The 23,207-nt window shown below is 44.2% G+C and overlaps 1 long non-coding RNA gene across 1 annotated transcript; it reads left to right on the top strand.

Annotated features, from left to right (window-relative positions):
- Positions 1-14,370: 14,370 nt before the first annotated feature.
- LOC137518915 (uncharacterized) lies at positions 14,371-20,723 on the top strand. The gene is made up of 2 exons (XR_011020924.1): positions 14,371-14,581; positions 20,470-20,723. It is a non-coding gene; the product is annotated as an uncharacterized lncRNA (long non-coding RNA).
- The last annotated feature ends 2,484 nt before the right edge of the window (positions 20,724-23,207 follow it).

Below are 23,207 nucleotides of genomic sequence, written 5' to 3'. Positions count from 1 at the left end.
CCTCTACTGGTGCATTGCACCTAACCTGGATTCTCCCAATTACACGTTTGTGGAGGATTTCCGCCGCGTCAGCGCACGTCTGGTGCGCTGACCACGGAAACTATTCCGCAAACGTTACAACTATAAATAGTGTTGAGTTTAGGAATGATATTTCTCTCTATTCCCCTTCCTTTGCTCACCTAAATTGATCACTATAAATATAAATAAGTGAGACCATCATATAACCTTTTCACTAAAAAAAAAAATCCCTCCAAAATGTACCCAGATGCCACTATTGTTTTGGCGATCAGTGGGCAGCTTACAACCAATTTTACCAAGCCAAATTGTTTTGCAACCTGACAAATGACTGAAATAGTCCCCTACAATGAGGAAACATCACAACACACAATAAAGTAATATTCTAAAGCTAAAGTAAAAAAGATGCAGTGGAGTAGATGGTTTCTGAGCTTTATTGAAGATGTTACATAAAGCTAGCAGAGTTGGTGGTGGTCCTGTATTGGAGAGGAGCCACCAATATGGCACGTAGCACGCAGGAGAGGAAAAACCCCCTGTGGAGGAAACCTCTGGAGGGCCCATGGCTAGTGCACTGCCCCACCTCTCCGGGCATAAAGGCTGATACACACAATTCAATTTTCACATCATATCAACAGGTCTATCGATAATGTTTGGCATGTCCAATCTGCTTCCGATTCAGAAACGGATCGATTTTCAGATCAGTACTGCACAAAAATCAATCCGTTTCTTGATTGAGAGTAGATCTGACATGCTCATTGATTTGATAGGAAAATTGCATTGTGTGTATCAGGCATAAAGGCGGTCTTGTAGCCTTGTAGATGGTTCTCTTTCTGGCAGTGGAAGATGATGCTGGTGTTGCTTTGCTGTTATTCTTCTTTCATCTCTTCAGTCTTCCACGGCGGTCAAATGTTGTAGTAAAGATATGTGCAGCCGCACTCCAGGAGTACAAGCTGCACAATGTGTCTGCCACGGGGCCGGATGGCCAGCCGTGACTATGCGGGAAAAATGCCAAGTCCGGTGATGAAGTCATTGTGTGGACTGTGTATGAGTGGCTGGAGCGCCATCTTCATTGGAGGAAGCACTCATACCGTCACACGGGGCATTGCTCCTTGAGGTGAAGGAAGCAACGTTTGCAGCTGCAGCCGCAGCAAAGCAACAAAATGTCCCAATGACTTCATGACGTCTGATCAGAACATTGTGGTCTGATCTATGCAAGGGGGGTCTGAGCCCCACAATATGTCTGCCACGGGGCTAGAAAGCCACTCGTAACCATTCGGTAAAAAATTGTCATGTCCGGTTGTGAATGGCAAATCCAAGGAGGGAAATCCAGATGCACTCGGTATGGGTGGATGCTTCGCCATCTGCCCTAATCCAGGAAGCGCCCCTACGTCTTCGTGCATCGGTCACATCACCTCCATCGGAAGATCCATTTGGTGTCATAATTGGTGGGTAAGTCTGTAGCTGGTGATTTTTATGAGCCTGTTGGAATAAAAGCTGCGTGAGCAGTAACAGGAGTGTACATGCAAAAAAGGCACCTGGAAATTTGTGATGAAGCCTCTAGTAGAATATTGGTAATGTTACTATTATTCTACTATTGCGGCACTGGATAATGCAGATAGAAGAATATCAGTAATGTTACCGATATTCTACTATCACTTTACCTCAGGGACGGATCTCGGGGGGGGGGGCAAGCGGGTCTCTTGCCCCAGCCGCAGTTTGTTGAATTCTTAAAAAGGCGGAAACATTTGGATGGGGAATGGCAGTTTAGGCGCCAAAACCTGACCTTGCCCCAGGCGCAACTTGGGGCAACATGGTCTAGATCCGTCCCTGCTTTACCTAACCTAACTCTTCCAATAATCCTCCCCCCTACCTACCCCTAATACTAACCCCCACCTACCTAGGCCTAACACTAACCCCCCCCCCCCCCACACACACACACACACCTACACCCAACATTAGCCCCCTACCTACTCCTAACACTAGCCCCCCACCTACCTAGGCCTAACACTAACTCCCCACCTACACCCAACACTGACCCCCTTACCTACACCTAACACTAACCCCACCACCCTACCTACACCTAACACTATCCCCCAACTCCCTACCTACGCCTAACACTAGCCTCACCACCCTACCTACATCTAACACTAACTCTCCACCCCCTACTTATGCCTAACACTCACTAACCCCCCACCTAGCCTACACCTAACATTAATCCCCCCACCCTCTACCCGCAGTTGAAATTGCAGTCTATGCAGCACCCAAAATGCCTGCTTCACTCCTAGGATGTCTCTGGCCCTCGCAGTGGCCACACAGCTCTTTGTTTATTCAATACTCACCTTGCTGCAGCCGCAGCAGCTGAAGAGGCTCCAGATGCGGGAGGCCCAGGATCGGAAGCGGGAGGCCCCGGATCGGCGGCCGTGGTTGCTGTCATCAGAGTCTGTTAACAGAACAACAGACAAGAAACACTCCATTAGACAAATGCTTATATTGCTGAGAACACATCAACTGTTAAAGCAAGTCCAGCAAAATATTTATTTTTATTTAAAGAATACCCAAGGTGATGTGACAAGATGAGATAGACATGGGTATGTACAGTGCCTAGCACACAAATGACTATGCTGTGTTCCTTTTTTTCTTTCTCTGCCTGAAAGAGTTAAATATCAGGGATGTAAGTGGCTGACTCAGTCCTGACAGAAAGTGACTACAGTGCGACCTTCATTAATAAGAAATTCCAACTATAAAACACTTTCTTAGCAGAAAATGGCTTCTGAGAGCAGGAAAGAGATAAAAAGGGTCAATAGTTCATAGATTGTAGCTCTTGCATACTTCAATGAATGTGTCATTGAACAAATCAATAAAACAGTTAAAACTTAAAAAGTAGTTTCAAACATAAAATAAAACCGTGGCATATCTTTGAGGTTGGAACCACACTATGAGCGCTTTTCTGAGCACTTGCTGAGTGCTTGGGATTGCTAAGCACTTTCTGGGCGCTTTTTTAAAATCACTCCCATTCACTTTAATTAAAATCGCTGTAAATATCACTTTAACCCCTTCACCACTGAGGGGTTTTACCCCCTGAGCACCAGAGCAATTTTCACCTTTCAGCGCTCCTTCCATTCATTCATCTATAACTTTATCATTACTTATCGCAATGAAATAAACTATATCTTGTTTTTTCCGCCACCAATTAGGCTTTCTTTAGGTGGGACATTATGCCAAGAATTATTTTTTTCTAAATGTGTTTTAATGGGAAAATAGGAAAAATGTGGGGAAAAAAATAATTATTTTTCATTTTTCGGCCATTATAGTTTTTAAATAATGCATGCTACTGTAATTAAAACCCATGAAACGTATTTGCCCTTTTGTCCCGGTTATAAAACCATTTAAATTATGTCCCTATCACAATGTTTGGCGCCAATATTTTATTTGGAAATAAAGGTGCATTTTTTTCAGTTTTGCGTCCATCCCTAATTACAAGCCCATAGTTTATAAAGTAACAGTGTTATACCCTCTTGACATAAATATTTAAAAAGTTCAGTCCCTAAGGTAACTATTTATGTATTTTTTTTAATTGTAAATTTTTTATTTTTTTTTTAATTACAAAAAAAAAAAAAATAGGGAGTGTGGGAGGTAATGAGTTAATTTTATGTGTAAAAGTCATTTATTTGTATGTGAAAAATGTGTAGGGTGTAGTTTACTATTTGGCCACAAGATGGCCACAGTAACTTTTTGTTTTAATGCGACCTCCAAGCTTCCTTCCGGAAGCTTGGAGGAAGTATAAGGAGGCTGGACACGTGAGTTTTTTTCTCACAATGATCGCGCTGCCCATAGGAGAGCAGCTGATCATTGCGGGGCTTAGATCAACGAACGGGAATGGATTTTCCCGTTCATTGATCTCTAGGCGAGCGGGCGGCGGCGTGTTTACTAGCGGCGGGCGGCGTGTTTACGAGCGGGAGCGCGGGCAGCGTCGGGAACGCGGAAAGTACGTGTTTCTCCGTCCCTGGTTTTTAAAGGATGGAAAAAGGGGCGGAGAAATACGTACGCGCGGGGGTAAAGTGGTTAAAATCACCCCTTATGCAATTTGCGTGATCGCTGTGATTTTTACATGATTTTTACCATGATTTTAATGAAAGTGAATGGGAGTGATTTTTAAAAAGCGCTCAGAAAGCGCTCAGCAATCTCAAGCACTCAGCAAGCGCTCAGAAAAGCACTTAGTGTGGTTCCAGCCTAAAAGTCATTTTTAGGAGAAGGAAGATAGATTCAATAGTTTATTTCATTTCTTTATTTTCGCATCGGGTGTCCTTTAAAAAGAAACAGGAAGAGGGCGGCGCCTAACCTTCGTGCGGGGCAGACGTATGGCGGATTAGCTCCGGCAAACTCAGCCGCTTATAGCACGCCTTGACCCCACTCCTTCTCCCTCCTCGCATCGATCCTCTCCCGCAGGGCTCCTGGAACACCCCGACATGGGCCCTAAGAAAAATCAGGCACCCACGGACCCAGGAATCCCCGAGCTATTCTCCAACAAGCAGAAGGGGACCGTAACCCAAGATGGCGCCCGGCCTAGCGGTGAGAGCAGCTCACAAAGCGGTAAGAACATAGAAGCCGACAGAGTCACTAAAGCGGACTTACAAACTCTTTACCTGAACCTTGAAAGGCTTATCAATGCTTCTAAAACAGAGACCGTTAAACAGATCAGTGAGGAACTGTCAGCTCTCGGTGAGCGAGTACACGAGGTTGAGGAGGGGCTGGAGGGGGTCAAGGCCTACTGCAGCCAGGCAGATGCTGATATCCAGGGGATGCGTGCGGATATCGCCACACTATTCGAGGCGAGGGAGGACCAGGAAAACAGGGACAGGAGAAGCAACCTCAGAATCCGGGGGGTCCCTGAATCCATCACGGAGGTACGAGACTTCTTACTTGCATTATTCCGCCACCTTACCCCTGATCTCCCAGAGTCAGAGCTGCGGATGGACCGGGCGCACAGGGCCCTGAGACCCTTGCCCAAAGAGGGGGACCCCCCCAGGGATATAATCACTAAGCTCCACTACTTCAGCTCTAAAGAAGCTATTATCATGGCCTCTAGGAACCTGCCTCATGTGGACTTTCAAACCCATAGAATCTTGATTTTCCCGGATCTCTCCCCCATCACCCTGAATAAGCGTTGGGAACTTAAGCCCCTGACCACTGCTCTCATCAAGCAAGGGATTAAATATCGGTGGGGTTTTCCCTTCAAACTGATTATCCCCCACAACGGTCGGCAAATCACCATCTCCGACCCCAGTCGTATCCCGGAGGTTTTCCACAAACTGGGCCTCAAATACGTGAAGCCACCTCGCGGGGCGGTAGCAGCTCCACAAAAGAGACTTTCTCCACCAAGGCCCACCTGGTTCACAGTTCCGGAGCGGAATCCCCAGGATAGAGACCAGACGGATGTCTCCTCAAGCAACCCTGCTAGCCCTGCTTCCCTGGGCTCCAACGCCTGACCATTCCCCACAGTACCTCGCAGTACATTACAGCTAGGAGCCTGACTATGTTCTCCAATGTATACAGGCGGTGGGCTATGACCGGCGCTCCCGTCGTCCTGCCCTGACACCTACTTGGGTGCTATAGCCCTGAACTGATCTGTAGTCTCAGCACTACAGTCCTGCGATGCTTTCTCGGGTCACTTGGATAAGTGCCCCCCTTTCTTTTTTCTTTTTTTCATTGTTTTATTTACAGCTTAATGCTAGGAATAACGTTATACTGTTATATGCTGTTTCTGTTCTAGGTGGTTCCTCCCCGGGCCAACGGGACCTTAATAGGCCCGGTTGCTTTATCTTCACCTTAAACTCTCTTTTTATTTCCATTTGTTTATGTCGGATCGCCGTAGTTTTAAAATATGTAGGACCGACTATATATATATTTTTTGGGGATGTTCGGGTGGTAGTTTTATGTTTTTTATTTGTTTCTGCCTCTCTACCTGAACCATGGCCACACCAATAGCAACTTCTGATAGCCCCCCTAGATCCTCAGCCACTGAGGCTCCCTTCCCTGCGTATACAGATCCCTCTGCCCCCATGACCATTATTACTCACAACGTCAAGGGACTAAACGCCCCCCAGAAAAGACGTTTAGCATGCCAGTATTATAAAAACGCCAATGCTGATATCATCTTTCTGCAAGAAACTCACTACACCTCTAAAAAAGAACCTAAATACTGGCATAAACTTTACCCCCAGGTTTATTATGCTTCCGCCCTCCAGAAGAGATGTGGTGTGGCTGTGGTTCTTCATAAGAGACTTAACTTTAAGGTACACAAAACTATCCGAGATCCTGAGGGGAGATACCTAATTTTAGTCGGGGACTCTAACGGATTGCTGTTAACATTAGTAGCTGTCTATGCTCCCTCCGAGGGGCTACGCCCCTTCCTTGCTAACCTATCTTCCAAAATTTCTACCCACAGAGTAGGTAAACTCCTGTTAGCGGGAGACTTCAATGCCTCATTGGACGGAGGGCAGGGTCGTCATCGTACCCCCCCTAAATGCCTACTGAAATTTCTATCTGACACTGGGACCTGGGACGTCTGGAGGGCGCTTCACCCTGGGGAGAGGGGGCACACCTTCTACTCTCACCCACATGACACATATTCACGAATTGACTTTATTTTTATGGACGCCACACTCCTATCAGAAGTAATTAAGGCTGACCACTCTGAGATTTCATGGTCAGACCATGCGTCTGTCTCGGTACAGTTTTCTTCCCTGACCCCTAGACCTAAAAGCACTTGGCGCATTAATGAATCCTTGCTGGTCAATAGCGAGACCAGACTTAAAGTGGCCTCTGAAATCTCCTCCTTTTTTAAGATTAATAAGGAGGGTGACACCTCCCAAGGGATCAGATGGGCAGCCCATAAAGTAACTATTAGAGGAGAATTGATTAAGATCTCATCTATTAAACGTAAATTGGCAATGACCAGGATAACGGAATTAAAAAAGGAGATCAGACGCATGGAGCTTAAGCATGCGGCTGGGGCACCCTCTGTGTCTTTTTCCCATCTCACCACCCTGAGATCTGAGCTCAAATCTCTTCTATTTCAGAAGGCAGATAGGGCCATGCGCCTGACCGCCCAAAAATTCTATGAAAAAGGAGATAAACCAGACACTATGTTAGCTAGGAAACTGAGCAGTCGCCTAACACTAAACAGATTACACCCTGTCAGAAACAGCTCGGGTACTCTGATACACGACCCTAACGCCATAGTGAAGGAATTCCAGAAATATTACGCCCAACTGTATGATGGCACTACTACGGACAAGATCCGCACCCCAATAAGTCATATCCAGGAATATCTACATGATATCCCTATCCCTAAATTACCGTTAGATAGCAGCCTCTTATTAAACTCTCCTATTACTGTTAAGGAAGTTCTATCTGTCATTAAGGGCTTAAAGTCATCCAAGGCCCCTGGTCCGGATGGATACACTGCCCCGTACTATAAAACCTTTAAACAACTGCTAGCTCCAGAACTATCTACTTTCTTTAACAACATCCTGAAGGGGAAGGAAGATTTTCCCCCTGACTTGTCCAGAGCATCCATAGTCGTTATACCCAAACCTGGCAGAGACCCGGCGGAGGTTACCAACTACAGACCGATCTCCCTTATCAACATTGACGTCAAGATATTCTCTAAAATCTTGGCGAACAGACTGAATCCCCTCTTACCAAGTGTCATCCATCCGGACCAGACAGGCTTTATCCTGGGGAGACAAACTACGGATAACGTCCGTAGGATCACCGGGTTGATTGCTGAGATGAAGCGCTGTCGGACGCCTTCTCTGCTCCTATCTTTGGATGCGGAGAAGGCGTTCGACAGGGTGGACTGGAGGTACCTTAGATCGGTTTTGCTCAAATATGGTATAGGGGGTGAATTCTTGAACGGGGTACGAAGCCTATACACTAACCCCACGGCTTCGGTGTGCAACATGGGCATTACCTCCTCTTCCTTCTCTATTAAGAACGGCACTAGGCAGGGGTGCCCCCTCTCCCCTCTGCTATTCGCCTTATGTATTGAGCCTTTGGCTATCAGGGTCAGGCGCTCCTCGGACGTTACTGGGATTTCAGTTGGCAGATCTGTTTTCAAAACCGCCCTTTTTGCAGATGACACAATTTTTACTCTCTCCAACCCCTTAATCTCGGTCCCAAACCTATTCAAGGAAATTGAATGCTTCTGCACCCACTCAGGGTTTAAGATCAACAACTCAAAATCTGAAGCGATCCCGTTCGGTCTCACAGAGGCACATCAGACTTCTCTCTCTCACTCCTTTGGCTTCAAATTTAGACCCAATGGACTGAAATACCTTGGTGTCACAGTCTCCCAGGATCTCGGAGATCTCTACAAGCTCAACTATGTACCTATGCTTAAAAAACTACATAGACTCCTAGATGATTGGCAGCATTTTCGCATTTCTTTGCAAGGTCGTATATACGCAGTCAAAATGACACTGCTCCCTAAAATCCTGTACCTCTTTAGGGCCCTACCCATAAGAATTAACAAAAGAGATATCGAGGGGCTGCAATCCAGGATCACTAACTTTGTATGGGAGGGACGCAGACCCCGCATCAAATACACCAACTTGGCCCGCCACAAACTGCAGGGGGGATTGGGTGCCCCCAACCTCCTACACTATTACTACGCTGCTAGACTCTCACAGCTCCTTCAATGGTCCTCCCCCAGAGGAGTGGTAAGATGGGTTGATCTAGAGCAGGAGCTCATCTATCCCTTCCCAATAAAGACACTCCTATGGACCCCTAAACCCTGCCTGGGTCCAAACTCCTCATCTTTCCCAATACACGAGTCCTTGTTGATTAAAAGGACATTGAAAAACTTCCTGACCCCTGAGGGCCATCCCTCTGCCCTCGAATCTTTATTATATAATGAAGATTTCCCCCCTGGGGTTTGTGGTTTGGCCTGGGGGAATTGGAGAACTGGAGGGGTTCACACTGTCAATGACATGGTGTCAGATGGGACCTTGCTCCCCTGGCCACAACTTAAGGAAAAATTGGACTGGCCAGATTCTGAATTATATAGATACCTACAAGTTTGCCATTTTATCCAGTCTCGTCAAACTGCAGGATTACAATTAAAGCGCTCCCCCATTGAGTCTATCTCTTGTTCTCACCCTTTGCCACAAGGCCTTATCTCCACTATATATTATGACATTTGGTACACTAAATACTCAACCCCCTCCACGGCCATGGTAAAATGGTTAGAGAGACTCAATGGACCTGAGGACGAAGAACACTGGGAACATATATTTAGCGCCATGGCCAGCTCCTCCAAACATACTCTCACTAAAGAACGCAGCTACAGAATCTTCTATGACTGGTTCCGTACCCCAGTCCAGCTTGCTAAATGGGGACTAATCCCCACTAGCTTATGCTTTAGGGGTTGCCAGACAGAGGCGGATCAAATCCATTGCTGGTGGTCCTGCCCATGTGTGGCAAACTTCTGGGACATGAGCTTCTCTCTAGCCTCAGAAGTATTAGGCCTAGAAATCCCACTGAACCCCTGGTCAGCCCTTTTCCATAAACCCCTTCCTCAACTTAGCAAACCCCAAAACAAATGGCTAGGCCAAGTTTGCAACGCAGCTAAAACCCTCCTAGCTAAAAGTTGGAAGACACTTCCCCCTTCCAAACCTGAGCTGATCAACAAAATCCAATCAATTTATATAATGGAAAAAATAACCTCCACAATCAGAGAAACTACCCCATTATTTGATAAGATTTGGGACCCTTGGGAAACATGGCTCTCCTCTCGGTCCTGAACCCCCCTTATATCACTCTCCTCATCTTAGAATGCCATGGCGAATACCAAACTACTGGCCCGGATGGAACCCCACCTGATGTTAGTTCTTTTCCTCCCCCCCCCCCCCTCCCCCTCACTTGTCCGCTCGGTTTATAGCGGCCCCAACCAACCTGTTAAATTTATACTGCTTTGTTTCTGGTACTAACTATGGACAATGTGTCTGAATATAATGCCATAGTACTTTTGATACAATGTATGACACCAATTGCCTTTTTCCCAGGTTTTCTGGGCCTTTGTCTGTATTTGTTATATGATAATTCAAATAAAACAAAGTTGAAAAAAAAAAAGAAACAGGAAATGGTTAAAACATATGTTAGACATTGTTGTCTGTGTACCCAACAGGGAAGATTTCCATGAGCGGGACACTTACCTTGGAGCTGCTGCTCCGTTGGGTGGGATGGAAGCCACGCTCTCTGCAGGTCCAGGAAGTCCTCAAGGGAGATGTCGGGTGGAATCCACACTCCCCACTCGTCCAGAAGGTCCTGGATACACATCTCACGCATCCTAAAACAGAAAATAACAAACAGGTCTTTTTTTATGATGCTTAAAGTTGCATTACAAATGTGCAGATGACATGCTCAGTGAGTGCTTGTTCACACTATGAGCGTTTAAGCTGCTTGCGCTTGGTTACTCAATTGGATTTTTTTAAGCGCTGGTGATTTTAGAAATTATCCTAAAAGTGCTTGTGCAATGATTGCCTATGAGCGTTTTGATTGCTTTCCGATCGCAAAAGCGCTGCCTGTACCATTTTCTAAGCACTTTGGCTCAATAGAAGGTATAGGAAAATCGCAAAGCAATTGAAAAAGCAATTTGTATAGTGATTCCATGAGCGCTATTAAGAATAAATACATTGTATTTATTCTTTTCCGGGTCAAAGAGTTCACTTCCTGAGTGACGTCAGGGAGTGAAAATCTCAATCGCTCAGCAAAAAGCGCTTAGAAAGGCTCTTACAAAAGCGCTTTTATAAGCTCAAGGCGCAGGGAAAAAATTGCTTAATAAATCGCTCAGTGCTTGCGATAGCGCTGGTGATTTATAATGTGAACAGGGCCTGACTGAGATCACATGAAACCCCTGAGGATAGAAGGGGTTCTGTGATGTCTTTTCCCTTAATGATTACAGATCTCTCCATCTTTGTTGGGCCAGTGACTCTTAAGGTGGCCATACATCAGGCGACTTGGCGGCCAATCAACCTTCTGATCCAATTTTTATAATCGGAATTGGATGAAAATGGGTGCCGCCAAGTGCATGCCTGACGGACAATGTGACCAATCTCTGGCCGACATTGGTCGCATTAATGGGTCGGACGTACTGCAAGATGTAGGACCGACTTGCTCGGGTGTGTCGCGGTAACAACGACCGATAATGGGATGAGCGGTGATCGTGATGAAAGCCCCGACGCTGTCCCCCTTAATGTTTAATGTGCCCCCGGTGCCCAGTGCACTCTATACATGACCTGTCCGCGGCTTCTACAAGTAAAAGACACGTCATGTTCTTATGCATTCCAGATCTTATACTTACACGTAGATGGGTGATCTGTGCATGTCCAGGAGCTCTGGGTGGTCCTGCTACACTCTCCGGATGGGCCTATTCAAAGAAAAATACTGTGTTAGTGCAAATAAAAGAAATCACTTGCAGGACTCAAGATCCTGAATACATTTTCAGTGGAAACTTAGCGGTAAGTGTAGCACTACAGACAGCTGCACAGGGTTATAAAGTCTCCAAAATAAAATCACTTCTATTTACTCTTTTGTTTAAATGATTCCTTCCATCTGTCCACCTTTATGAACGTGATGTGAGGATTTTTCGACCCCTTGCATACTGGCACTGTTTTACTGCAGGCCAACACTATGGCAATGTAAGTCTATAGGGCCTTTCACACCAATGCAATGCGACGGAAGTTACATATTCTCTGCAACCCCGATGCAAGCCTATCCCTACATTAGTGGGCTACTTGTACGGTGACGTGCAATGGACCGTAAGTCATGCAAGTCTATGGCGACACATATATTTAAAAACATTTGTGCAGTAGCATTCTGGTGCGAGTGCGGGTAAACATATTTTTTCAAAATACTTCTGGGCAATTTGTTTCTTTGGCAACAGGAAGTGAATGCTAGAGAGCCCCACTTCCTGCTTGACTGTAAGTCAGAAGGGGATTATTGCACATTATCGCAGAAATCCCCAAAGGCTGTTTTTTGATTTGCAGTGTGCCGGTTAGCAGTGTGAAACCAGTCTCATGGTGAAACAATATATCACTTATTTCTCTCCCTCTGGTGGTGAGACCAAGGATTAAGGAACATTTTTCTGACTGGGGTTTTAGTTTAGGAAGAGCTTTATTTGCTTTGGATGTGTAGAAGGCTGGAAAATAATGTGCTTACATCTGTCCATTTCCATGCAGGCCCATCTCGGTGGTGCCTTGGCTGCACATCCTGCTGTCGCTCCTCCAAGTTGCCATATTTTTCTCAGACTTTGTCACTCACTGTAGATGTATGAGAAAGATAATGTATTAATATGAGGATACATCAGAAGGTGGTTGAGTCACAAAGCTTACTTATTTTTCACCTTAATTACGACAGGAGAGCTAATGCATGAGTTAAACAAATAAAGGGGTTAGTGCACATAACAGAGATAATAGTGCCATGCACCCATGCACACACAGCTCACAGCAATATCACCCCTCCTTTCACCTGCAGTACCATGAGTTTCGTTATTAGTGAGACTCGTGGTACTTGATTAGTGCGACTGTGGCTATGGTAACGCATGTTACTAGCGAGTCTTACCGTTAGTAACGCGTGTTACCATAGCAGCGGTCGTGCTACTCGAGTACTGTGGCCAAGCTAATGGCATACCTCACTGTTCAGCAGGCCAAGGAAGGGTACACAACAGTATTATTATTCACGAGATAAAGAGATAAGGAAAGATCAATCATGAGTCAAGTCAGTTTAAAGATAAATAAATCATGAGTTAAGTTAGAGGAGGAGAGATAAACTGTGAGTTGATAAGTAAGGTGAGATAATTCAACAAAAAAGATTTGTGAATCAGCCTCGATAACACACAGGCCTTGAAAATTCATACATTCATACAGGAAAAGGAAAGTATAGATGTACACAGCGAAAGCAGGAAATTTGGGTGAATGAGGCAAGTGGGCAAAAAGGGCGCTGCCATTCACTCCCATATTTAATATAGTTTGACGGGCGCCGAACAGGAAAAAAGAGCGCCCCGGAGATTATTAACGTTTTCCAGCTGCGCTTGTGATGATTTAAGTTTACAAAATGTGCCCGTGACAAATCACGTTTACAAATATATACTAAACATATCTATCGTATTTAACTAAACGTTGTTTAAAATTGTATCACTTACTGTTTGTAAAACATTATTATCCACATAATAAAGCGATCAGTAAGTAAATCATAATATTTTTTACAGTCACTATTGGTAAAACATTACTATCCACACAATAAAGCAATCACTAAGGAAGGGGGGGGTCTTAGAGTTAGGGACCACCAGGCGAGATTTAGGGTTAGGCACCACCAGGGGGCTCTTAGGGTTAGGTGCCACCAGGGGGGTCTTAGGATTAGTCACAAGTTGTGACTAACCCTAAGACCCCACCTGGTGGCACCTAACCCTAAATCCTAGGTGGTGCCTAACCCTAACAGCCCCCTGGTGGTGCCTAACTCTAAATCTCCCCGGGTTGTGACTCACACCCACAGGGGAGTCTTAGGGTTAGGCACCGCCGGGGAGGTCTTAGGGTTAGGCACCACCAGGGGGACTAAAGGTTAGGAATAGGTAGAGGGAGGGTTCTGTGTGAGAGTAGGGTTAGGTTTAGTTGAAGTAAAATGTTACCAATATTTATTAATGTTTTACTACAGTTATTACAAACGTACTTATATATTTTTTTTCCATTGTTATAAACAATATTTTCAGATTTATTACATGAAGAAACAACAAATATTAAAGATTTTCAATTTGTAAAAAATTATTGTAAACGCTATTACCGCTTATCGTTTACACCACGCGCCCATTTTTCCCAAAGCCCTTTTTGCATGGACGTGTTCACAGCAGTGGTGCCAAGGACAAACAGGATGAAGGGGTGGAACCCAGGACAGAGTGGTGAGTATGACACATTTAATTGAAATATAGTGTATATTTGACAATAGTAATGAAGGCAAAATACAATGGGGTTGATGCATGAAGCTTTGGTAATATTGTTGTTTCTTTGTAATATTACTCCAATGTAACTTAGAGCAGTGTATATAAGTGATATAGGAGAGTCTAGCAGACTGCAAGATGCAGTTACAGCACCAGCTACTCCTGATATCATAACGTGCTGAAATTCGGATACTTGACTCACATTTATTAATAAAATATGGTTCATCACTGCCTTTATTAACTATATACATGATTTTGTTAAAAAAAAAAAGAAATCCTCCCCCTTTGCCTTTCATAATGTAAACCAGTAGCCCTATATAAACCAGTACCTGTGCCATCCACCTGGATTCAGTTGGAATCAGTTTGGACCAGTTTGTAGTTCACTTACAGAGTCAGGAGATGATGAGAAAACAGCATTTCTACAATATTCTGCCATATTTCTCATCATTTCCTGCCCTGTTTATGTCACCAACCTGATCTGCAGCCATCCGACGGCCCCAACATCTCTCCCAGCCAAAATCTCCAGCCGAAACCAGATTAAGCCTAGCATATCAACTGCTACTACCAATTATGGTAAGTTTACTCAATATATACACACATTTTTCGCATTTTTCATGGAAAATAGGCCTACTTACCAAATGCAAGCAAGAAGCAGGTCCTTTTCCGTCGAAGGCTGTAACTGCTGTGCATGAGCCAGTGCTGTGCATGTGCCAGTGCTGTGCATGAGCCTCTGCTGTGCATGAGACAGAGGTTTCACCTCCAGATGACATCACAATCCGCTGCATCCTGCATCTGTAGCAACACTGTATTTTTTTTCCCAACAGATATTTTTCTTGAAACTATGCCAATTGCATGGATTATTGGTTATTTCTTTTCTTTCTTGACTACATGACTGTATTTTTATGTGGCAAGCAGTGGCATAGCAATAGGGGATGCAGTGTTGCGTCCACACCAGTGCCCTTGGGCCAGAGGGGCCTCTAGAGGCTTTCCTTCATCCATCTTATTAGTGTTTTACTGGTGCTATGCTGATAAGGAGCACCACTATACAGTGGTGTGAAAAACTATTAGCCCCCTTCCTGATTTCTTATTCTTTTGCATGTTTCTGCTCATCAAAAACCGTTAACTATTAGTCAAAGATAACATAATTGAACACAAAATGCAGTTTTTTTGTTTCAAAGTTTTTATTGAAAATTTTGAAAATTTTACATTAACAGCGGACAACAAGAGGGCAAGAGGGAAAGCTCTTATAAAACAAGATTTTGTACACAGGGTGATCATAGATAACAAAACGGTCATATAACTTGAGAGTTACAAATCTTCTGTTCCTAAATAGCCCGAAGTACATGTATGAACAGGGAAAACAGACTATACAAAGGAAAATGGGGAAGGGTTCGGTCCGGGCCATTGAGCCCGGTGGGGGTCAAGATAGGGGTATAGGGAAATTGCGACTGCAAAGGGGGAAATGTACCTCAGAGGATTACACCAACTATCTGGGGTATGCCGTGGTAGTGGAAGGGTATAGGGGCCGGCCAAGGAAGAAAGGGGAAGGAGGGGGGGGGAGAAGGCCGGTATAAGGGAAAGCCTAGGAGGTCAGCTCAGGCAGTGAGCAGGACCCCTACTATTCACAGATAATGCGAGCTAGGGGTAGGAGTGTGACCGAGAAGAGGAGAGGTAAGAGGAGGAAGAGAGGGGAGAGAAGAGGAGAAAAGAAAAGAGAGGACAGAAAAGAAGGAAGGGTCCATCTCATAGCCTGGTTATCAATGTTTCCTCCATGTTTGGGTGTTCCAATTGGATCCAGGGTTCCCATATTTTCTCGAAGGATTTATGGGTGTCTCAAAGTATGCTTGTGAGTTTTTCATTGACCATGTAGGAATTCATTCTGGCCTTAACTTCCTCAAAGCTAACTGAAGGTTTCTTCCAACTGTTTGCTATGGTCATTGTAGCCGCTGAGAAAACTAAGGAAGCTAGTTTATTTTGTTTGGCGGTCAATATCTCAATTTTTGCATGTAGTAAGGCCTGCCAAGGATTTTTAGGAATTGTTTTGTGGAACAAACTGGACAGCAGCCTAAAGACACGACTCCAGAATCTGATGAGGCGGGGACAGGACCACCATTTGTGCATCATGTCCCCTGTCACTCTACAACCCCGAAAGCAAAAGGGATTGGCTGTGGGGAATACCTTCGCTATTCTAGCTGGGACCAGGTACCACCTAGTCAGAACTTTATAAGCCGATTCTATCGTGTGTAAGTTATTAGAGCATTTAGATATTCTTCCCCAAATGTCCAGCCATACCTCTCTGTCCTTGGTTTCTGCTAAGTCGGATTCCCATCTAGACGCGTATATATGCTGAATAGGGGTCCGGGGACGAGTTAAAAAGGCATAAACGGAGGAAATGAGGCCTCTCGAGTTGGGGCGGCGGAGGCAGATGTTCTCAAAGGGGGTGAGATTGAGCGGGAGATCCCTATCTTTTATAAGTGTGGTGATCCAATGTCGCAGCTGGAGGTAACGGAAGAACTCCGTTTTAGGGATTTGTTTTGTTTCCTGGAGTTCGGACCACGAGCAGATGCCTCTAGGGGTAAGAAGATGGTCCACAAAGGTTAGGCCATGATCTGACCACCAGGAGAATGATGTTGGGCTGTCTAGGCCGGGGCGGAAAAGGGGGGTTCCCGTGAGAGGTGCTAATGGCAGGTGAGGGGATTGTAGATTGGCCGAATAGCGTATGGAGTCCCAGACTTGGAGGCTGTGTTTCAAAGGGGACTCATGGTTGGAGTTCTTAATTTAGGGAGGAGCCAAAGTAGGGTGCTAGGTAAGAGGGGCGCACATTCTGGGATTTCCAGGAATACCCACAGTGGGGTGTCCTGGAGCTGGAAGAGCCGAGTGAGTTGGCTGATAACAGCTGCTTTATAGTAGGAGCTGATGTGTGGAACACTGAGGCCACCATCTAGTCTATGCGCAAACATAGTTGTTTTACGAACTCGGGGGCCTTTACGACCCCAGATGAAGGTCATAGCTCTGCTCTGAAATATACATAAATAGTGGTCGGGGACTTTAACTGGTTCGAAAATAATATAAGAGTTTGGGTAAGTATGTCATTCTGATTGCGTTGATTTTACCTATCCAGGAGAGAGGGTGGGTAGACCAGCTAGTGGTTAAAGCTGACAGGGATTTGAGGAGTGGGGGGTAATTGGCTGCGAAGAGGGAAGAGTATGAGCAGTTTTAAATGATGGTTTTTATTATTTAGTGAGAAAAAAACCTCAAAACCTACATGGCCCTGTGTGAAAAAGAAATTGCCCCCTGAACCTAATAACTGGTTGGGCCACCCTTAGCAGCAATAACTGCAATCAAGCGTTTGCGTTAACTTGCAACGAGTCTTTTACAGTGCTCTGGAGGAATTTTGGCCCACTCATCTTTGCAGAATTGTTGTAATTCAGCTTTATTTGAGGGTTTTCTAGCATGAACCGCCTTTTTAAGGTCATGCCACAACATATCAATATTATTCAGGTCAGGACTTTGACCAGGCCACTCCAAAGTCTTCATTTTGTTTTTCTTCAGCCATTCAGAGGTGCATTTGCTGGTGTGTTTTGGGTCATTGGCCTGCTGCAGCACCCAAGATCGCTTCAGCTTGAGTTGACGAACAGATGGCTGGACATTCTCCTTCAGGATTTTTTGGTAGACAGTAGAATTCATGGTTTCATCTATCACAGCAAGCCTTCCAGATCCTGAAGCAGCAAAACAAACCCAGACCATCACACTACCACCACCATATTTTACTGTTGGTATGGTGTTCTTTTGCTGAAATGCTGTGTTACTTCTACGCCAGATGTAACGGGACATGCACCTTCCAAAAAGTTCAACTTTTGTCTCGTTGGTCCACAAGGTATTTTCCCAAAAGTCTTGGCAATCATTGAGATGTTTTTTTAAGCAAAATTGAGACGAGCCTTAATGTTCTTTTTGCTTAAAAGTGGTTTGCGCCTTGGATATCTGCCATGCAGGCCATTTTTGCCTAGTCTCTTTCTTATGGTGGAGTTGTGAACACTGACCTTAATTGAGGCAAGTGAGGCCTGCAGTTCTTTAGATGTTGTCCTGTGGTCTTTTGTGGCCTCTCCAATGAGTTTTCTCTGCGCTCTTGGGGTAATTTTGGTCGGCCGGCCACTCCTGGGAAGGTTCATCACTGTTCCATGTTTTTACCATTTGTGGATAATGGCTCTCACTGTGGTTCGCTGGAGTCCCAAAGCTTTAGAAATGGCTTTATAACCTTTACCAGACTAATAGATCTCAATTACAGTACCTTTGTTCTCATTTGTTCCTGAATTTCTTTGGATCTTGGCATGATGTCTAGCTTTTGAGGTGCTTTTGGTCTACTTCTCTGTGTCAGATAGCTCCTATTTAAGTGATTTCTTGATTGAAACAGGTGTGGCAGTAATCAGACCTGGGGGTGACTACAGAAATTGAACTCAGGTGTAATAAACCACAGTTAAGTTATTTTTTAACAAGGGGGCAATCACTTTTTCACACAGGGCCATGTAGATTTGGAGTTTTTTTTTTTCTCACTAAATAATAAAAACCATAATTTAAAACTGCATTTTGTGTTCAATTATGTTATCTTTGACTAATAGTTAATGGTTTTTGATGAGCAGAAACATTTAAGTGTGACAAACATGCAAAAGAATAAGAAATCAGGAAGGGGGCAAATAGTTTTTCACACCACTGTATGTGTACAAAATGCTGGGAATCCTTAACCTATTTTGGTTCCTGGACGTAGTTTCTACGTCCAGGAACCATGCGCGCTACCGCGCGCCCCCGCCGCCGATCGTGCGCGTGCACGCGCACTCCCGGCCGCGGATTCGGTAGCCAAGGAATCAATGTATCGGGCTACGGAACCCGATCATTGATTCCTCTCCCCCGCTGAAAAAGCGACAGCTTCTCTCGGAAGCTGAGCTTTTTCTGGCCGTCTTCTTCCTGATGCGTCACTCTAAGCGCGTGCTACGCTTAGAGTGACGTCATGTAAACAAACTCATGGCCGCCATCTTGTGGCCAAAAAGTAATACTACACCTGAAAAAAAAAAAAAACATAATTAACACGCACTTACATTATAAATCTATTGTTTACCTCCCACCCTCCCAAAAGTACCCAAATAAAATGTTTAGTATAAAAAAAAAAAACCATTACAATAAAAAAAAAAAACATGTAAATATTTACCTAAGGGTCTAAACTTTTTAAATATCAATGTAAAGATGAAATATTTCTATATTTTTTTTATTTTAAACTTGTAAATAGTGATAGATGCAAAATGGAAAAAATGCACCTTTATTTCCAAATAAAATATTGTCGCCATACATTGTGATAGGGACATAATTTTAACGGTGTAATAACCGGGACATATAGACAAATACAATACGCGAGTTTTAATTATGGAGGCATGTATTATTTTAAAACTATAATGGCTGAAAACTGAGAAATAATGAATTTTTCCATTTTTTTCTTATTCTTCCTGTTAAAATGCATTTACAGTAAAGTGGCTCTTAGCAAAATGTACCCCCCAAAGAAAGCCTAATTGGTGGCGGAAAAAACAAGATATAGATCAGTGCATTGTGATAAGTAGTGATAAAGTTATAGGCTAATGAATGGGAGGTGAACATTTCTCACGTGAAAACGACGGAACCTGAATGGGTTAACCAGCTATTTTCTTACTCTGATTACGCCTTTCTGACACTGCAGCGGACCTTGATAGGTTTAGGGGCTCCATATCAATATAGTTCTTGGGGCCCCATGTAAACCTCGCACCGGGGCCCCAAGCTCCTTACTTAAACCACTGATGGCAAGTATCACACAACCACAAGAAGTACACATTTACACATACATATTGTGGTAATCTTGTAATATATATAACGTTTGATATATGGATAAAAGCTGTATTGAAGTGGGGCATTTTGGATGCTGATTCTTGTTCATGTAAAGGTGAAATTTGCAAATAGCTATTTTTTTAAGTAGGCAAAATAGTACCTTGCAGCGCTTTCTGTATTAGTTTGGGGTCCTTTAGGCCCACTATGTAAATTCCTGGCAGGTCTGGGTGTCTATTATATAACTTGTTACCCTGTAGAAACATTGTACTACTGTGCTTAGCTTTCCTAATAGCTGGCCTGCTCACCTTCTTGGCCCCGCCTCCTTTTACTGGTCTTTGTGAAGGGTGTATAGATAGCGTCACAGGATAGTGATATAGCGGCCCATGTGAAGGGTGTATAGATAGCGTCACAGGATAGTGATATAGCGGCCCATGTGAAGGGTGTATAGATAGCGTCACAGGATAGTGATATAGCGGCCCATGTGAAGGGTGTATAGATAGCGTCACAGGATAGTGATATAGCGGCCCATGTGAAGGGTGTATAGATGGTGTCACAGGATAGTGATATAGCGGCCCATCCACTCCTATATAGGTAATCAGGTGACCTTGTCTCCATAGGCTGCAGCTGCTGTTGGATGAGGGGGTGCAGGACACAGAGGATAAAGCCACAGCCGTCATTATCAGCTCCACAGCTTATCGGGTGTTGCTGGGACCAGGATTGAGATGCTGGACAGCCTGCAAAACAGAAGCAATCTACCAGCTGACAACTACTGACCACAAGACATCCCTGCATTGGGCTCTGCAGAATTGTAGCTGTCTTGGAGCCTGTATGATTTTTATATAATAAAGATGATGAAATATTAATAACAAAATATTATGGTATTAATTGTACTTTTTTTTAACAATAAAGTATACCTGTTAATAAAGAACTACTGAAGCTGCCATATTGCTATTATTCTATAAATGCTTATTTTAGACTTCTTATGCTGATCGTCTGGCTGAGATGTGTTGCTAGGATCCTGGAAGATCTGGTACACCCTGGGCCGTATTTGGCACTAGGCACACTAGGCACAAGCCTAGAGGTGGCAGTTTGCAGAGAGGTGGCTGTCACTAGTGTGTGAATCCATGCTTACCATCCTGTAGCCCTACTGATGCTTTGTGTGGCTGGAAGTGTGGTGAAATGGGACCTGGGAGTTGGCTCAGAGGCAGCGGAGGGGGGGGGGGGGGATTGTCATTGCTAGGGGGTTCCCCTCAAGTTACTTTTTCCCCGGGGCCCTAGAACTGGCCCTAGTGTTGGGACCAGTGTTGGGATAATGACAGCTGTTCTGGTCTACAGTGCCCTATTTACACTAGCTGCTTTTATGTTTTGGAAAAATACATTCTCATTCACTTGAATGAGAGTCGCAGCGATTTTTCAAAAATGAGAATTCATTTCTCCAAAATACAAAGTCTGCATAAACACAATGGAAACGCAGCTAGTGGGTACAGGGCGTAGGGCTAGGAGCACACTTGTCTGATTTTGTGTGCATTTTCAACACAGGAAAACTGAGAGCCATTTTTTAGCAATGGGCTGGAGCACACTTGAATGTATTTTTTCCATACAGAAAACAAAAAACTGACAGCAGTGAAGCACTGCATGCACGTTAAAAAACACGCCCATTTTCCCACATACAGACACACATGCTGTGCAGAAAACAGATGCAGAAATATGCACACACAAAACAGACAAGTGTGCTCCCTGCCTCATGCTGGGTACACGCGATGCAATTTTCTGACAAATTTACTGTCTGATCATTTATTTCCAACATGTCTGATTGGATTTCTGATCGATTTTTTTTGAAAGATTTTCACAGAAGTGAATGGAAAAGTGATGGAAAAATCGATTAGAAATCAGATCAGATATGTTGGAAATAATTGTATTGTGTATACCTAGCATAACGGTGGCCACTAATAATGCAATTTGCTGAACGATCATTTACAAACGATTCTTCATATGAACGATCGGAAATGATCATTTAGGACCACTAATGGACAGAAATCTCCTAATCAATTCGATCAGATTAATAGAATCGATCAGAAAATTGGATTGATTTCATTAACCTGATCGGATTGGTAATGAGATTTTTGTCCATACAGGTAACCACTGACGACACAATTTGACAAATTATCATTTATGAACGATTCTTCGTATGAACGATCGGAAATAATTGGTTGGGACCACTAATGGACAAAACTCTCCTAACCAATTCAGATTTTCTGATCGATTTTATTAATCAAAGATTTGAGGAATCTCTGCTGTTGCTTATTGGGAGCATAAATGTTGGCTAAAGTAACAATGGAGTTGTTGTAACTGTCTGTAACTACATTTTCAAACTCACTTTCTCATCTATATTTTTCTTTTTCCAAACTGAATGTATCGTTTTTTCTGAGTACAATAGCTACTCTGCAAGGTTTTTTTGTAGATCCCACCAACCAGTCTGGATATCTCTTATCACCCAGCGCTGGTATGTCTTCCCTTTTATGCCTGGGACACGCAATGCAATTTTCTGAAAGATTTACTGTCAGATTATTTCCAACATGTCTGATCTGATTTCTGATCGACTTTCCATAGACGTGCATGAAAATCGATCAGAAAAATCAATTGGAAATCAGATCAGAGATGTTGGAAATAATGCAATTTTCTGACAGATTTACTGCCTGATCGATTGTGTGTACCTAGCATTAAAGCAGTGGCGTAGCAATAGGGGGTGCAAAGGTTGCAACCGCACTGGGGCCCTTGGGCTACAGGGGCCCCGAAGGGGGCTTCCTCAACTGCAGTATTAGCTGTTTATTTGTCCTGTGCTGGTAATAATCACTTATACAGATGCTTTATATTGTAGTAATCATTAACAAACCCCTTCCCATCCCCTTCTCGCCCCTCTGACACTGTGTTGTCCTTGGCAGGGTTTGGTGCACCATATCAATTATTATGTATAGAGTGCTTGGGGGGCCCAATGTAAAACTTGCATCCAGGGCCAAGGCCTGGATTTACATCACAGGAGCCTATAGGCACAGATGTTCTGGCACCCTACACTTCACCCTCCAAGAACCCACAACCCCCCCCCCAAATTGCACCACAATTGTGTTGACTGGGCCCACTCTCAGTTCTCCCTTCCCCTGCTCAGTGTAGGTAGCCACAGTTGTCCATTAATACTAAGTGTACCTCTCTCTGTCTACCTAATACTAAGTAGCTAGAGGTGCCCTGGCTAAAGGTAAATCTCGTCAGTGGAATGCTGAGAGCTGGGTGAGTAATTTCTCATGTATGCTCTGCTCTGGACTCTGTATAGGGAGGGAGGCTGCCTTTCCATCATCAGGTG

This window comes from Hyperolius riggenbachi, chromosome 5 (genome assembly GCF_040937935.1).
Source record: "Hyperolius riggenbachi isolate aHypRig1 chromosome 5, aHypRig1.pri, whole genome shotgun sequence".
Classification (NCBI taxonomy): Eukaryota; Metazoa; Chordata; class Amphibia; order Anura; family Hyperoliidae; genus Hyperolius; species Hyperolius riggenbachi.
This window is presented reverse-complemented; position numbering and strand designations above follow the sequence as displayed.